Source organism: Agelaius tricolor, unplaced genomic scaffold, assembly GCF_023055355.1.
Source record: "Agelaius tricolor isolate 1412-34295 unplaced genomic scaffold, bAgeTri1.0.p SCAF_9, whole genome shotgun sequence".
In the NCBI taxonomy this organism is placed as follows: Eukaryota; Metazoa; Chordata; class Aves; order Passeriformes; family Icteridae; genus Agelaius; species Agelaius tricolor.
In genome coordinates this window covers 29,941,199-29,959,894 of record NW_027269269.1, presented here as the reverse complement: position 1 = coordinate 29,959,894, position 18,696 = coordinate 29,941,199, and the positions used below count along the sequence as shown (strand labels likewise).

General features: G+C 37.8%; 1 long non-coding RNA gene across 4 annotated transcripts in view; it reads right to left on the bottom strand.

Annotated features, from left to right (window-relative positions):
- Nucleotides 1-18,696, bottom strand: part of LOC139592977 (uncharacterized) — a 124,353-nt gene that overhangs the window by 45,203 nt on the left and 60,454 nt on the right. Inside the window, exon 2 of one of the 4 annotated variants that reach the window (XR_011680157.1) lies at nucleotides 4,463-4,659. The exons of 2 other annotated variants lie outside the window; for them this stretch is intronic. This is a non-coding gene — a long non-coding RNA (uncharacterized lncRNA). Of the gene's footprint in view, nucleotides 1-4,462; nucleotides 4,693-18,696 lie in introns of those variants that run through there. One more of the 4 variants, XR_011680155.1, reaches the window with a different exon arrangement.

Here is an 18,696-nt window from a genome sequence, read left to right as displayed (position 1 = left end):
TGCAACATGGAAGATCAGCTTTTTGCTGTGGTAAAAATATGTAGACAGAAAAAATTCTCATATATATATGTATGTGTTAGAAAACATTGACATTTGTTATAATGTTTTTCATAATTAGCAGAAGATGGATTTAGCAAAACCTTTCTTCATTGATAAGCAAATAATAGTCACAAAGTATCCCTAATGTTTTTAGGTCGGTTTTACTCATTTATTTTTAAAAAGTTAGATTTCTATCCTACTTTATTAAAATCAGACCATTGCATAAATACACAGTCTTACATGAATAATTCCTGCATGTTAGTATTTGGAAGTCATGTCATTGTGTTCACAGAGATGCAAGACTACAAGGTCTGCATTTTGTCATATAATTTGTCTTGGGGAGAACTGATAAAAAGCTGACAAAAATTATGCTCATTTTGCAATCGTAGTAGTTGTAAATACACACTGAGCAATCCTAGCAGGAGTTTAACCTGAGCCAAGAAACAAGACAAGGAACATGAAAAATGGAATCTTGGTAACTCTATGTGGCATCTTTATAATTAAGTGCCACACTGATTAGAAGTCTAAACCATCAATTGAAAATTAATGAACTTCCTGTAAAAAAGCAAGAGAGGATCTGACAATCTTGGAGAATGTCAAGATTTATCAATATGTATTTTGACAGCTGTTGTACAGTAGTTTACTATCATGATATTCATGGAGCAAAGTAATTCTTCAAATGTCTGTGTCACAACTGCTAGCAATGTGACACCAATCATCTGATACACAGCTTTTACTTGAAGGCTTTTTATGTACTCCAGATTCCTTGAAAATAACCCTGGAAACTGTTTGTACAGCCTGAAATATCTCTACAATTGCTTTCATGCAGACATTACATTTTTTTCCCCCCTTCTGGTAATCCTACAGTTTGCAAATCTGGAAAATCCTGCTGACTCTCAGCAATACATGTGAGGTTTTAGATTTGGCTCCAAAACCAGCACTAAAACTTTTTCCATCTATTTCTGTGTGTCAGTGTCTTCTGTAATCAATCATATTTTTTATGAAGCAATGAAAAAAAAAATATCAGAAAGTGTTTAAGGCTCTAATCCACACAGAGAGTTAGTTCCAGGACCTGAGTCTGAAACAGAAACAAAACATCAGTGTAGCAGGTGCTAGGAAAACTTAAAGTTTTTTTGTTTTGGTTTTTTATTGGGTTTTGGGTTTTTTTCTGTTTTTTTTTTCTTTCTTTTTTAGTAAATAAGTTGCTAAAGAACTTTAAACCAACAAACAAAATATGCATAATGTGTTAGAGGTCTTCCAGGTAGCATTAAGAAACTGGCTGTTTGACAGTCAATTCAGTGGCAACATGGCACTGTATCTTAAGTAGAAGAGAATTTAATGTTGAGAACATACTTAGAATCCAGAATACACTGTTGGAAAAAAATAAACTGGCCTGCAAACATGCCAGGCCTGTCATCTCATGATTACTCTTCCTTCCTCCAGGAAAGAAAAAAACCTCCAGAACCAACCAAACAAGCAGAGGCAGATGTGATAACTTATTTCCCAAATGTCCTGTTAAAAGTGGTGCAGATAATCATGTGTCGATACTCCTTGAGAGCACAGATGATGCTCAGTGGAGCTGCAGGATGCTCCTGGTCTCTTGGTATCACAGCAGGGTTGGGACAACACAGTCCTGCCCTGCTGCACAGCCTGGGAGGGTGAGGGCAGGGGAGCTGCAAAGCCATAAAGCCAAGCCAAGGGAATTGCCTGCCCATTTATATCAAATGTACCTTGCCAAATTCAGCCTCCGGGCCCTCAGCAATCTACCTTTAAGCAAAAATCCCAAGCATTGAAAAATCAGCTATTACAAGTGTCAGAGAGAAGCTTGTTGTCAGCCAAGGAGAGACACAGATCTAGGTAAACACAAACATGACACCTCCAGCTCCCAACAGCCCAATGAAAAGAACATTTTAAGGACTACGGTTGATAACGGTAGTTTGTCTTGCTGTGTCTAGCAAATCACGTGGGGCATACTGATACCTCTTTAATAGTTTAGTGTCTGAACAGAATTAACTACTTTAAGTTTTCATAAACACTTACTGAGAAGACAGAGGAAGCTATCGCAGAAAACAACTGGAGCTCAATAAAACTAGATTAAACTCAATGAACTTGTTAAGGTTCAACCAGATAAGAGTTTAGCAGACTTGTGAGGAAAACAAATATGGTTCTATCCCTCTGTTAGGTCAGTTTAATACTTTATCAGCCCCATTTGTTTTTAAATAATGATTTGGTCTAGACAGAGCAGAGTGATTCTGTATCTGGCTCACATGCTTCACAAAAGCCACTGAAATTTTGGAACTATTTGGAAGTCTAAGAGCTTTGTCACATGCCTAAATATTACCCACTGTTACCCCTGCGGTACTTCCCATGCAGGCAATTTACAGTTGCAGTTCTCCCTTCCCAAATTTCCATTGTGTGCCAGCAAAAACCTCAGGGAGGAATATTCTCCAACAGAGCCCATTTCCCCAGTGAACAGCAGAGGTATCTAGCACAAAAAAGCACCTCTGCTCTCTCACCTGTAGGTCAGATGAAATGGAAAAACTGTCCGTACTCTGGCAAAGACAAACCTGTGCAGTGTTTTAAACAGTGTTTTAGAGGTGCACCTGTGACAGCTGTCACACAAATAATCCTATGAGAAGGGTTTTACATTAAGAATTGTTATCAAGAGGGAGCTTAAACTGCATGTGACACATGGTATGTTTTATTTGAAGAATTTTGTGTTTCATTGTTTTGGGAAGGTTATAGCCCAGAGGACCATTACTGCAGCCAGCTAAAGTGCATTAGATGCTACTAAACATCCATTCTCTCCAGGCTTAATTCCAAAATGCTATCAGCCCTCTTCTGTGGGGATTTCTCTTCTGTGGAGAAAATGGCATTTCTATTTTGGATCCTTCGTATGCTTTGAAAGTTCCCTCCCTCCTTCACCCTTATTTTTTTCCCTTCTTGATCCTTAGGACTTGATTTCATAGGAAAGTTTTTCAGTTCATACCCTCTCTGTTATATTTTTTGTTTAAGTCAGACTACTCTGGTGAAGAAATATTCAAATTATGTCTTCATTCTACATTGCTTCCTTTAACAGCTGTCTTCTCAGAAGCTGTATCTTTGCGTCACAATAGGCCACAAGTCCAGAAAACAATTACGTTTTCTAAATTACTCAGCAGTGCATTCATTTGATTAAACCAGTACTGTCTGGATCCCTTAGTATCCAGGTTACTGATCAAAGTTTTGAGTACTATCCAAACATACTTTTTAAACAAAAAATTTACATTGGAAACCAAATGGGTAAGTTTGCCTTCCTGTTATAATGATATTTCACATAGAAATGAAACATACTCTATATTTTATTTAAGAAATGTATTGAAATGAGAGCTGAACTGTACAGAAAAGGACTGTTTAACCAGATATTTTCTACAAAAAAAAAATTAGTGGATCTCTGGCAAAAGCTTTGATTTCAATAGTCACAGGCAAGTTTGCAAAATAGGACAGGGGAAGCAGATCACAGAATGGCTTATTAACATCCCTGTGCTCAGCCCTGCTGAGGCTCTGTTGTGGAAACGTGACAACTGTAGGCACTTGTATGACAGTTTGGGTGCCTTATTCTGTGGTTGGAAATCATACACAATATACACAACTACAAAATCATTTGAGGCATTTTAGATGACCCAAGTGTACCCATATGTCAACATGGTTGATGCTCTTTGTTCTGTAACAATGAAGAGTAATATATGCAGGCAGGCTGTCATATAAATACAGCTTAAAATAAGTGAACAAAATACTTAGCTCAGTGTTAAAATAACCACAGTTTGGAAGAGTCTTAGTTTGAACTGAATTACTTGGAGTCTTCTCAATTTACCATGTAATTACTCACATTTTAAGATTACATCATCTCATTTAGACACATTTTCCCCTTTAATACCTTGGTTTCTAACTCTTGAAATCAAGTCTGTCAGTGATAATTCACAATAAAAATACAGTGACATTTCTAAAATCTGAAAGCACTACTGCATGTACACTATCTGCTATGCTGATAAAATAGACACTTTTATTCTGAAGTGCAGACATTTTGACATCTTTTAGTAGAACTAAAGAGTGATGTTAAGAAAAATTAATCTCCCTTATGATGTTGAAGGTAGGAATTTTTCAGTGAAGGATAAATTGTCAAGTTCCTACGAGATCAGCTATTACTATGGATAAAGGATCTTAACAGAGAAAAAAAAGCAATAAAATAAACATAGAACCTAAACTTCTGGGATTTTTTAATCAAAACACAATCTTAGCACCAGTTACAGAATCTATCCAGCTACAATATGTTTACATCAGAGCAAACAAAAGTTATTAAGAGAAATATCAAATTTAATCAAATCTGACTTGCAAACAAAGTCAAGAATGCATTTAAGAACAATGCAAAAGAACTGGTTCATACCTCTTTAAGTAGAATCTCTTTTAATTCAGATTTCAGTTTCATTTTAAAACATGTCAGTGGCCCATATGAAACACATGAGAAAGTTTACTCATCCTCTGTGGAACAGAGACAGTCCATCACACACAGTATTTTTACCCTTGTGGCAAGCATTAGCAGAAGAGACTGAAACAACATCCTTATTCTCTGAGGCAGTCTCCCTAGAGTAAAAAAAAGAGAAAAAAAAAGGTGGAAGCAACATGGTAGAAGTTTAGACTTACTGTGTGCGCAATAACCCTATCACACTGGAAAATATTGTGTTCTGTAGCAATTGGCCAGGGACACTTCACTGCTGCTTTGCCAGAAACACACCACCACTGTGGAAGAATTCAGGGTAGATGCAAGCTGTGCAGCAGATTTATTTTAACCTGATCTTTATGAGACTTAAAACGTGGAGGTGTGCTCCAAAATACTGCAGCTCCTGATCAACCTACATTAATGAAAGCTCAGTGACTCAGAGTTGCATAAACCACCCGCAAAAGACCAGGGCCTACCGACTCCAGCAAAATGAGAAGTATGAGGTATCAAAAGAGGCATTCCCACAAAACCTGAGAGAAGTGGCACAGGTGCCTGGACTACCCTGGCTTTAAAAAGATTCTTAGAAGCAGGTATTTCAGGCTTTTATACAGCTAAAAGAAACATTTCCAGGAGATTGTTCAAAATTTCAGAAACATTGATTTACCCTCCCAAGATGCTTCATTCTCTGCATTACCAGAGGATAAAGACTATGATCATAAAATTTCTGCAGTAGGAAGTAAGAAAATATGAATGATAGCAGCAGCTACTGACTTTTTTAAAAACTTGAATGATTCACAGAGTCATATTAAAATATCAATGAAAAAAAAATTCATGTTATCACTGACTATGGCATACAACAATAAAGAGCAATGAACATGTATTTGTGGCCAAAGCAGCAGAGACAGGTGAAATTAAGAGTGAAAATTAAAACATGCACTCTTTCTCCATTGGGGAAAGAAACAATTCCATGTTTTCCCACTTCTCAAAGACCAATTACATATTTGTAGTGCACCAAAATAATTAGGGAATAAAGATAATAAAGAGAGGGAAACAGAGAAAGAATATAACAGGCATTTTAGGAAATATACTTAAATGTGTTAATTTTTAATCTTAAAAGCTGTCAGTCATAGGTCTTTTCCCATATTAATCTATGAATATTAGAAACCATAGAATGAAATACTTACTGAAAAAGTAAGGAAATCTAAGGTGTAAGAAGTCTTGGATTTACTTTAATTCATTAAAATATCAACACAGGGGTAATATTGCCCAATGGAATCTGGCTGCTGTAGTGTTTTAGTGCTTTCCAGGTCCAGGCACTTAAAACCCTAGTAATAAAAATTAAAACTACAATTTGAATAAAATTATTCATTTCAGTCATCAATTAATGCAGCAGTAGTATATGATATTTACATACCAATTTCAACATTTCAACTTTGACAGGTCTGCACAAAGAGTAATTGTATATTTAATCTCTGAGGAAATGTATTACTCCAGCATAAAAGAGAAAAACTACAGAAACAGATGAAAAAAACCCATAATGCAGTATTTCTCACTCCTGAGCTCCATCCAGCCTAGAACCTCATGCTGCTTCATAAAAATTTGTGATGAGAGGTAATAGACACTGAACATTTTTTGTTCAAGCAAAAGGATTCACAGATCAGAAGCACAGTGTGTTGACTCATGATACCTGACAGCTTGTCAGTGGTGGCAGCAGAAGTCGCTGTATCCAGCTGCTTCCCCTGTCCCACCCCAGGGCAGCATGCCAGGGAAATGCAGCAGTCCCTGTAGTGCAGTCCCTCTGTGCCAACGCATTTCATAGCTGGGTGCCGTGACCTCCAAACACCATCTATTTCAACCAGGATGTGAGCTCAACAGACAAGGGGACACTGACAATCTGCTCTGCTACTAGGCAGCAAAACTCCACTCACAAGAGCCTCAGCTCCTCCTTGGGACTGCATCATACATCAGATACATTTTAGATCACAGTGAAATCTTTCAGACTGGAAACATTAGGCACCTGGGTTGCAGGAGGAGAAATTTAAAAAGCCAAAAATGTGTATGCTGTATGTGTGGATTAGTTTTCACTTACCTTCAAAATCTTAAAATATCAAGTGGTGTGATGAAGAAGGAGCAATAATGAATGTGTTTAGGTCTTACAGATTCGTGGAAATGCAGTGTTTGACAATATCCAGTCTGTAATATACCTGTGAAATACATATTTCTTCAAATAATCCAAGCATATTAGCAATTTGAACTCATTCCCCCAACTTCTGCAGCTCACGCACAAAACACATTTCTAAAGGAATTGTGAAAGCAAGATCTGGATTGAAGGACAGGAAATGCCCTTCCTCCTTACTCAGTTGTACTTGGGTCTAGCTGGAGATTCACAACACTTGCACAACACGGTGTGGGAAAAGGTCACACCAGGTACAGCTTCTAGGGCCTCTGTGTGACAGGACTGCTCATCTTTCATGGATGAAGGATATATATTGGCCTACCAGGATCACCTTAGGTTTTATTCAATGAGTTATGTGCTTGAGGTAAAGAAGAAAGCTGATTTTGAGGGGCAAGTCAGTGGTTGCAAATCCTTTTCCTACATAAACCCAGGATGATTTAATTGAACTCTGCCTACAGCTACACAATTTCCAGACATATTGAACAGCAGTCTGGGTTTTCCAGTACATTATTTGCCTTTTGTTCCATTTTGTACATCTCTCTGCAGTTCCTTGCAGCCATATGGGCTTACATAAAAATACCAAAATCACCAACAACAGCTTCAGTTATAAAAAGTCCTAGGACAAAGTAATCTAAGTTTCAGGCTGAGTAGGTGTTAAAATTACATGCATCTGAGAGAAATCAGCATTCTCTAACACCCTCTGATAAGGCCTGCATGCACATTAGCAAAAACTCACTGCCGATCCTTGGCACATTTAATTTAATTTGGCATTAACCAAACTATGGAAGCTGAAAAAAAGGACAAAAACCTCATTGAGCCTAAGAACAGCTTCCTCATGCCTCTTGAGATGCATATACTTCCACCTTCCCCTAAAATGGTGAACTTTGATGAAGATATCCTTTTATGCTAATATAAAAAGTTATTAGTATTCAGCAGTGGAAGCTCTGGAGAGCTATTCCTAACAGTTTAAAAATAGAATTTAGAAATGTTCCTTTAAACATCACCAAGGGAAATTGCACAGTCAGGAGAGAAATTGCTTACAGTTATGCACAAACTCATGGTACTTAAGAGGAAATAAAGGCTTTCAGTCACAGAGCATCCATTTATGTCCTTGAGAACACAGGGAAAGGAGAAAAAGAATTTGAAGCTAAGCATCTGAAATGAAACTGAGAGTGGGTTCAAAGGACTTGATGCAAAACAATTATTCAGATATAGTAGGAAGAGTATACCTGTGGGCAAGGAATGAACAACTGACAATCAAAGGCTGAGCTCTTTGGATGCCCAGGCAGGTCAGGAATCTCATCATCTGTAGTCACTCAAAGGAGAAAATGATTTCCTGAAAGCATCTCTATCTTCTAGACCATAGGAAGCTTCCAGGTTACTGTAGTGACCATAGGCCTCTCTTGAGAACCTTTCTCTTCTCTGACCACTCTTCATGCAGCAAGGAGCAGTGTAGCATAAAGGTACAGGGACTCATGGTTCAAAGCTTGTATTCAGTGATAAACATTATCTAAGAGATGACTTTTCTACCACCCTGAAAAGTTTTAAAAGGTTCCTTAAGATCCTATGAAGGTAGGAAGCAGAGCATATAGATCAAATCAGGATGTGGTGGGTACTGATACCTGTGTGAACCCTCCTCCTAAGTCCCCATCACAAGATCATGAGTATTTATAGACTGCAATGAGCTATGTATGGTAGCATTTTAATAAAGAGTTATTTTATAAGTCTGTATTTCCTAAGAGTACAGTATAACTTACACTTTACTTTCTAAGTCCAAAGTCAAGAGAGATGAAAAATGCTTCTTACATTCCAGAAACAGGACTCAATGGAAGCCAACCCTGGATATGATGGAATTTCCTTCCTCCCCAGCCCCTTCTTTTTTTCTCTTACAACCTTAGTTCATTGTTTAATGGCATTCATGTTTAATGGCATATTACAACAACATTTTTTTCACAAAGCCACTTAAAATGATTTATTATAGTTCCACACAATACCACTTGTTTATTTCTCTTCTGAAATTATGTTTTCTCTTTGCTAAGCTGAGGGTAATAGCTGCTGAATGCTGATTAGGGTTTTCCTTATTTGATTACTGTTAATTAGAGTCAAGCATGTAGTGCATCAGACAGGAGGACTGCAGATCATCGTGACACTTCAAACAGCCTGTTTGACTTCAGCAGAGCCTGTTGGAAGTTTGGGGTCAGAATAAATCTTCAGCAGAGTTGTTTATGCATAGTTGTGTAACATTACACAGCATGGGGTGCTGGACTATTTGGTTAATTAGTTTAAGAGCCTGACTGTGGCAGCTCACCTCCGGGTTTACCATTGGAAATTGCAATTAGCATGAAAGAGTTTTCCTCTTTGGTCCAATTTCTCCCACACAAATCATTCTCTTGCCTAAGAAACCCAGGACCACAGCCAGTCAGTATTCACTCACCCTCTTCCACTAGAGTCTCCACAGGATGTATACAGCAACATCAAAGAACTAGGCTAATCCCAGTTGATCTTGGAAAAAGTCCAGGGTTTCCTGAGGCCTTAGGGCTGTGATTAAAGAATACACCTGTCTGCCTCATTAATGAGGTCAGACTATCTTTGCCAACAACAGGCTGCTTTTTCCCTGTGACACACCTCCTGGAGGAACTGACCGAAGAAGGTGCAAGTACAAGGCAGTCAAACAGCAATCCAGCACCAAGTAGCAGCCTCTAACAAAGCCACAACTATTACAGAACTGCTCTCCCTCTCCCAAATCCCCAATCAATTCCCTCTTCTTCATATGACACAGACTGCAAATGACATTTGGTGCTGAATTACTTCACATAAAAGGCTGGAAGTTGTTGATGTTGTCTGGGTAGGCTGAAGGTAATGTAACCTATACACAAGATATTTCTGAAACAAAGACAACTTAAAATTTACTTAAACTCCAAAATTAAAAGTAAACACTATCTTCCTCCCCACGTACTCAGGGATATAGGCAATTAACAGTTTATTTATAACTATGAAGAAAGTCCACAATAAAGTTTATACTTCATTTTATAATTAAGCAATATCTTTTTCTATGTTCTTGGTACTAGACAGTAATTTACCTTGCAACTTTATCATTCCAGTGTAGCAAATTACAGGTGGTAAATAACTAAGCTGGTATCCTTCTCACATCAGCCAGCCACAAGATATTAAAAGAGTGAAACTGACTGGAAAGAGAAATAAATTATTTAAATCAAGAAAATAGTTTCTCACACACTACATGTTACTGACTGCATTAGTGGTCTCTTACCTCAAGTCAGCCTCAGTATCTGCTCAGGCCCATCTGCTTGTGCTAATTTCAGGGTCAAGCAATTAAGACATGAAAGTCTTCTCCACATATGTGTCACAATTATCCCGGAAAATAACTGGTGTTCATTAGTCACATATAAAATTAACTGCATTATATGCCAGGCAAAGGCAGGCCCATCAGATGGTACTGAAAATAACCCCCTTTGTTTTCAAAGGATCACAGCATTTATTAATAAAAAACCATTCTTTAAAAGAGATGGGATTAAAGGTGAAGACATACTCTGGAGAAAAGTTTCAATTTCTTAAGTCAGTATATCTTTTCTATATATTTAAAACTATTTCAGCCTATTCAGAAACTGCAGGAAATTCTTCTGCTAATTGTTTAACCTCTAAAGTCAACAGGGTTTTATACTCGTGGTGCAGAAATCCTAAAATCCTGATCTATGCATTACCAAAGCAGCAGTAAAAATTCCTGTCACTTTCTCCTTTTCCACAACTTTCAAAATGCTCAGATATGGCACCAAAGATACTCTCTTCATTATTCTCACCTTTAGTAAAAATTCTAGGAATCTGCTAAATTACATCATCTTCTTAAGTGCATTGATTGGTTTTCTTTCTGGATTTGTTAGTTATCAGTTAATTAAAATGCCCTTGATTCTGCATACCTACAGTCATGGGGAGTTATTTGTATTCTAGGAGTCAGCTAAACCCCAATTCACCCACAGACACCAAAGCAAGGGTGAACACAGCCAGACCAGTGTGGTGATCTGCACTTCAGACTAGGAGACATTCTGGGAATGAGAAAGAAGGGGACAATTATCATTCACAGTAAGAGGGTGCTGGGGTGCACTGTCTGCCACCACCACCAGAACGTAGAGTTTATATAGTTCTACAACTAAAGGCAATTTCAAAGCCAACAGCTGAAATCACAGAGCATAAACTTTGCTTTATGTGTGTTTTGTTATATTCTTTTTCCTAAGAATAATTACAACTACATTTTTATGGAAAATGTGTGTGGTGCATTGTTCTAATAATGCAATAAAAAGTCACTGTAAAAGAGAGTGGACTTTTGATAAGCAAAGAAAATTCAAAGGGTAATATATTGGCCCTATATATCATTTAAAGATATTAGATTCTCCAGTAATGTCAGTATTTAATTTAGAATTAGGGAGAGAAGATCTTTGTTTCATCAGTTACCTACCTACTTGACTATACAACTCAAGACTACAGAAATACCTAATTTGCCATGAATTCAACTTTTCAATTCTTCAATCTCCAACTATGCTTTCACTTCATTTACAACAAGCATTTGAAACATTACAGAATTAATTTTAGGGTATTTCTTCAGTCATGTTTTAGTCACCATGAATGTATGAACTGTCAGCATATGGTATTTCCTATAAAACTTTGGATGATCTTTTCCACTCTAGTCTTGGGAAGCTCCATGATCAGCAGACTGAGGTAAAACATATATTTGGAGCACTTGTGGCACAAGTTTCTTCCAGCTTATGATTAATGTCTAGCACGAGTCTTGCCCCTGATCCAGGTCATTGATTTTTGCAGGTTTTCCTTAGAGATGCTAGAAACAGGCAGGAGAGCAGGGCGGATTATACAAAACTCGTTAGGTTCATCTTCTCACCCTATTGGAAGCTCCTTCTGCTTCCTACTTACAAAACTTCTTACTGCCTGCCATAACTTGGGCAGAAAATCTGTTTCAGTGCATGACATTTACATGGCAAAAGTAGTTTTCCTAATATCTACCTGAAACCTTCCTGCACTTCAGGGCCCTACTGGTGCAGAGCAGACAGCATGCAACTCTCAGACCACTGGAGATGTTTGCCTTCTCCTCATCAACATAACTGTTGATTGCCTCTCAGCTTGTGAACCCCTCCAAGACAATGCTGTAGGATTGATCATTCATTTTTCTACAAAGAGATTCCTCCCTCTTGAGTAGCATCTTATTTATTTGTTACAGCCGAGTTCTTCATTTTGTAGAGATCATTTTCATTTTTGACCTTGTCTTTTGTCATTCTTGCAGTCCATTCTAGCTTCAAATCTGATAACACACAGGCTATTCCATCATCCAGGTCATTAATAAATATATTGAGTTGTATTAGAGCCTAGGCAGGTCCTTGCAGAATCCCAGTCAGTTCCTTCTTTCATTTTGACAGTTAATCACCAACAGTGCTAAAAAGTTTTCAAAATTGCCTTGCATCCTCCTTATTAATTTCTTCCACATTATGTTTCTCAAGTCTGCTAATGAGACTGTCAGGACAGTGTACAAAGCCTGAGCAAAGTCAGGGTGCAGGGCACCTACCATCTCTTTTCTAACCACAATGCCTCTTACCCTGGGAGAATTTGAGAAGAAAATTAGATTGGTTTGACATATTGTTTTTTCACCAACTCCATGCTTAACTGTTAGTTAAGAGAACAGTTTCCCTGTGTTCTTTTCAGATTTGTTGTTTTGAATGCTCTTGGCAAGAGTAACATATTACTAATATTATGTTACAAAAGTAACATAATATTAATAGCAGGATTCATCCCACAACTTAATAGCGAGCTTCATCCTAAATTCCTTTATTAAAATTTTACAGAATGTGAGAACTGACATGACCCAACTATAGAGACCATAAACACAGAAATATTCAGTTATCTGTAACTTTTAAATTAGACAAGTGTGAGGGCAAGCAACTAATAAAATCTCCAGTGTATTCAAACAGATGAAATTAAACTGGATGAATAATTTCAGTTGTCGTAATTATGAATTTAGACTATTAAGAAAAAACTTAAAAGACATGGTATTAAACACATTGCCAATAGTGCTGAGCCTCTCACTGAAATGCTATGAAGTGAGAAAGGCTCATTCAAAGTGGACTAACAACAGTTATATCCTAACTATCTTTTTTTGAGACTCACTATTTAACCTTTTATTTACTGCAGGCTTACCCAGGTTTCTGATTACCAGCAATGTCAACTAAAAGCATTACTAGCTGTTTTACTTTATCAGAAGTACTCCATAGAACAAAGACCATGGATCCCAGATGGAGGACCAGAAGGCCACTACAATTTCCTACATAGCTCTGAAAAACTTTCCCATTTTTAGTACAAAATGCATGCTCAGGAAACATGTTCTGGATCTCGCCTGCAAAGAAGCTTGCTCAGATCACAATTGTCTTGCACAGTCCTTCGTAAGTGAACAGCAATATGGCTGTGGCTGTAAGAACGGTTCTGGCAATTTGATTCCTGGGTACCAGTGTCTGAAGAACCAAGACCAGGCATATCATCTGCTACTAAGAGGACCCATCAAATCACAACAAAGGAATGTACACTGCAAATGGAGCTATAGGGTTGTCGTTGCGAGGCATCCCTGAACTGGTAATAATTAGCATTGACTCCATGATTCACAGAAGGCTGATCAATCTCTTTATTATATTATATTATTTTTAAGAAGCCCATTGCTTTTACATATGGTTACGATACAGGTAGACCTAATTGGTCCTCCACCTCACCATCACCATTGACTAATTAAGAAACCACCCTTTGGTAAACAAATCTCCATAACACATTCCACATGTTCACAACAACAGGTGCAGCAAGCGAAGATAAGAATGGTTTCTCATTCTTTCCTCTAATCTTCTCACAGCCTTTCCCAGAAAGGCCTGGGAAAGTTATGTGCTGCTTTCTGTGGCCAGAGAGCTGCTGCCACATAGGCTAACATGAACACTTGCAATTAATGATTCTACTCTTCACATTCCTGACGTTCATTTCAGTCATAGAAAAAAAACAGCTTCAATAAGATGAGGAGATTAGCACCAGAGGACTTCCAAAATGTTCTATTGCATTTCTATAATGAAAAGCTGAGTATGTAAGTGACAACTGCATGTGTCAGTTGCAACCAAGGGTATATCCTCAAGGAACCATCACACTAATTCAAGACAGCTTGAATTATTCATGAAAGATTGGATTTTAACCCAGCATCCAAGTCAATTCGAGGTCCTTCACAGCTGAAGTTCTATCCACTGATAATTTTACATTCCTACTTTCTCATCTAGAAAGATATAGGAGAAGAATAAACTGTTTCTGTGAATACTAAAATCCATGAAGTCCCAAAATAACAACACCACTATGTACAGAGGTAAGCTCTACGCTAGACAAGAAGAGTTTTGGTTGTTTTGTATATAGATAGAAGGACTGAGAATAGCTGAAAACACAGTCTCAGAAAGAAGACTTGATGTAGACATTGTAAAAGAAGCCTGCAGGGCTTTGTTTGCTTTTACGTACACAGGCACTCTCACCATACTTTTAAACATGTTATCAGAACAATTTGTTCCTTTACCTCTGCAGCTTCTATTGTTTCCTCCAGCTGCTATTCTCAAAAAATGTTGTGTTTGAAATCTAATCAAGCCTGAAAGTATCCAGCTCACAGCCTGTGCTTTTATTGCTAGTTAGTCTAAGAAATGAAAGAAAAATGAGTACAGTTTTTCCTTAAGACAGTTCTGATCATGGAGACTAGTGAAAGGTATTGTAGGAAGGAAAGGAGACATCACACATGGAGACAATGACAATGAAGAAAGATGATGCTAAAGATTAAGCTGAAGTTAAGGACTGAATTGTTCTCAGTGTGGAAGATATGGCACTCAACAAGACTATGTCCAAGAGACACAAAACTGAACCTGAAAACAGGATCTGAAGTATTTCAAAATGAATGTTGCAGTCAATGATGGTAGTGTGTGATTAGGTTTGGTTCAATTGCAAGGCCAAAAATACAGACACTCAAAAATATGAGGAAAGGTAACGATGGAATTCCTGGAATATGTAGTGTTGAAGAGAGTACTTCTGTGTTAATGGAGCTGAGACTAAAACCTTGGGAAGTCTAGGTGGACAGAACACCTTACGATGAAGAGCCCCTCTTTCCCAGCATGATGTCTGCCCTGAGTCATCAAAGAGATATTGAATGGCTTCATCATCTTCTGCTGCTGGGCTTCAGAGTGAATGTTTTGCAGCTTCAGAGTGAATTCTAAACCATGCGATATCTACTAATATTAATTCAGAAATAATGAGTGGACTGTTGTCTCACAATCACAAGTAGGGGTAACTTGTTCACGAGACAAATAGATCAAGAACTTCTTTGAAATAGAATTTAAAAATTAATGAAAAACCTCTTCATTCCCGGCTTCATCCCTACACAAAAGAGATGCCAAGTATTTACGTATCATTTTCAGGGCTACATCCATTTAAAGGGAAAACCCAGTCATTCTCACCAATGCTCAACAATTCTGGAGATTAATACCTCAAAGAGATGACAAAGGCTTGGATAATTGGAGTTGTTCAGTCTGGAGAATAGAAGGCTCTTAGGAGACCTTATGAGCTCTTCCAGTACTTGAAGGGATCTTATAGGAAAGACAGGGACAGACTTTGTAGCAGGGGCTCCTTGTGATAGAAGTGGTAGATGTCCCTTCCCTGGTAACATTCATGGTCAGGTTGGGCAGGGCTCTGATCAACCTGGTCTAGTGGAAGGTGACCCTGCTCATTGCAGTAAATTTGAACTAGATGGCCTTCAAAGGTCTCTTTCAATTCAAAACATTATATGATTCTGTGATTTCTGTAGGTGATTTTCATCCATGTATACAGCACCCAAGAGCTGGTACATGCATTCTCAAGGTTTGTGCTAATCTTAAAGAATTTCACAGAAAAACAGTCTAATGGTAAGCACCAATTTCCAACAAATAAAATTACTTTGTTAAACAACTTAATGGTGGGAATGGACAGAATCTCCTGCAGACATAAGAAGAAAGCAGAGTTGACTAGGCAGTATTCTCAGTTTGTGGCAGGAGAGGCCTTTGCCTGTATCGTATGAATCTTCCTAGAAAATAGATTATTTCACAGCATAGATTTCTAAGATTTTTAATTATTTCCATTTTTTTTTCTTTTAAGTGTGTGGATTACTGTCTGAGCAGTTGAGGGCACAGCACAAACTTTTTTGCTCCAAGACAATGCACCCCTTTCTGAAGAAGTTCCCTCCAAGTTTGGTCAGCTGTAGACTCCTTCCCACACTCCAGCACACTCTCCTTATGCAGAGAGATATTTTCAACACAGGCTTTGCAACCCCTTCTGTGAGGGTGCAGAGCGGAGAAGCAGGGCTGCCCTGGGGGATCATCTAGGCACAGCCTCCCGCAGGCAGGCACAGTCCTCAAGGATCCTGAGCTGGTGCCCGGCCAAAGCAGATGGGCTGGGGTCCCTGGCTCTGCTCAGGGCAGGATTAGGGCCACAGCTGAACCAAAACGTCACCCCTGGTCTTCTCAGGAGAAGCTGGACTCAGAAATTAAAGCCTATGGATGGCTCCAGAGCCCAACAATTACTGGAAGCCAAGATTACTGTAATTGCCTGTCTTGTCACCATGACTGAAAAGAGCCATGGACCATTACAGTCAGACACTACTAGGTTTCAAACAGCTTGTTTTAACCAAAACTCTCTTCATTCATCCTCTTACTAAATGTACATTTGGGAAGCAACTTAAAGCTAAAGAACCGAATTAAAGTAAAATTAAATTCAAGCTTCTCCTCCTCTAACCAAAGCAAATTTTTGATGCAGCCTGTAAGCCAAAATTCTGAATTAATTCGTCCTTTAAGCATGAACAGAATCTTTGGGCATGATGACTAGCAGGCAGTGACCCAGCAGCTCCTCCTCCAATTTAGGAAACTTGCCCCTGACCAATGTATGAAGCCTAAGGCAGAGTTCTGAGGGATTCCATATCTCCTTATCACATGTTCCTTTTGATATGGCCCTTCCAGCAAGGTTTATATTGACTCTTCAAATTTTTGTGTATCCTGTAGCATAAAGAGAGCTTTAACAAATCTTCTTCTCAAAAGACCTGACATACTTAAACTCAGTTCCCAAAGTCAAAGAATGACCACAAGTCATCAGAGGTCAGTCTTCACTGACTGCCTTCCCAAGGTTTCAAAAGTAATTCTCTAGTGAAAACTCAAACCAGCAAAGTAGCTTTTCAAGTATAAATAATAATACATATTATTTAATATAATTAATTATATTGATTATGTTATATATAATAATTATAAATAAATTAATAATAAATAGCATTCAGTTATTTATTTATTATATTAAACAGGTACATTTATTTATCCTATTTTACAAATCAAGTACCTCATATTGGTCTAGAAGCACACTCTATCAAATATAGCTCTCAATAAAGAACCCTAAGTTAAAGATACTTCCCTTGATGGCTGATGATATTAAACCAATTTAGAAACTGTAATTTTATCTTAAGTGCACTTAAGAATATGACTATTTTAACCATATTATAGCAGGTTATATACAAGTTTTTTTCTAAATTGATACCTCCACACAAACCTAAGCAATTAAGCTGTCATTATTCTACTAGACCTTAATTAGTTGCTCACATTAGAAATAGCCTGAGATTTCTCTCAGTATAAGGGTCTGTAATTAGTGTAATTAAGATAATATTTTGATTACATGACTTCAATCTTTTAGGCCACATAATTAGAAAAGGAGCACATTTTAAAGTGAATGTCCTTTGGAAAAAAAACTCCAGCAAATAAACCAAGGAGTCTGATGGACTCATTCGTTCTGCATCATCACACTAGCCCCTCACTCACACCATTGCCTGGCAAACTGCACCCAACTACTAAAAGACAAATTTGGGCCTTCTGTATGGAACAGCTGGCTCACAGTCAAAAACTACAATAGACCTATTAGATCAGAACAGGAGGGTTTAGCTGACTCACAGCCTCATCCTGGGGGTTAGAAACATTTTCATCATTACCTTGCAGAAGGCATTTTACAGTGGGTGAAATGAGCTCCAGCTCCCCACGTTTTCATTCTCAGCTACATTCTCCCTCCAAAAATTTTTCCTTAATATAAAACACTCATCATCACTCTTCCACTTTTATTTTTGTCTTAATCCCCAGTTTTACTAAGCAATGCAGCACACTTTCAAAAACCAGATGCAAGAGGAACCTCAGAGGAAAAATATACAACAAAGGGGGAGAGATATGGCACCTTGCATTTGAATCAGTGTTTCTTTGCCTTGACTTAAAGTTCAAAATATCCTTGGGAGGGTCATCAAGGCATAATTTTATTACTACTGAGTCACCATTTTTCTATTTTAGACTCCTGCCCATGACTACAGGACAGCTGCAAAAGTCTGAATTGTGAGTCAAAGGTGACATATACTTCTTTTCTCCTCTTCATCTGAGAGACATTTTTGTCTTTTCTAAAACTTCTTGTTTTAAGAAGTTGTAGACTTCAGTCTATAATATAAAAAACAGTTCTTGACTAAAACATTAAGGCAAGTGGTAGTAAATTAATCCTCAATACTCAAAAATTGATAGCAATGTGCATACGGAATTCAGCTGTCTTTCTTACTCTGAGTGATAATTCAGCACTGCAGCTGTAAACACAGGTCTTTGAAAGTTTACTTGTAGGCTTAACAGAATGCAATAAAAAATTATATTTATTTATTTATTTATTTATCCGTAAATCCCTCTACTTTTTAAAGCTCAGAAATTAAGAAAGACCAATGAGGGAGAAATTAAGAGTTTCTAATTAAAATTCTTGGAGTTTTGAATTTGGAGAAATTCAAATTCAGACTAAATTCTGTGAAATAAGCAGACAGCAGTCTTTGGTATCTTGCCTGGTTCAAACATTAAAATTACAATAGCACTTGTGCTACAGGTTTTAGGAATCCAGAAGATTAACA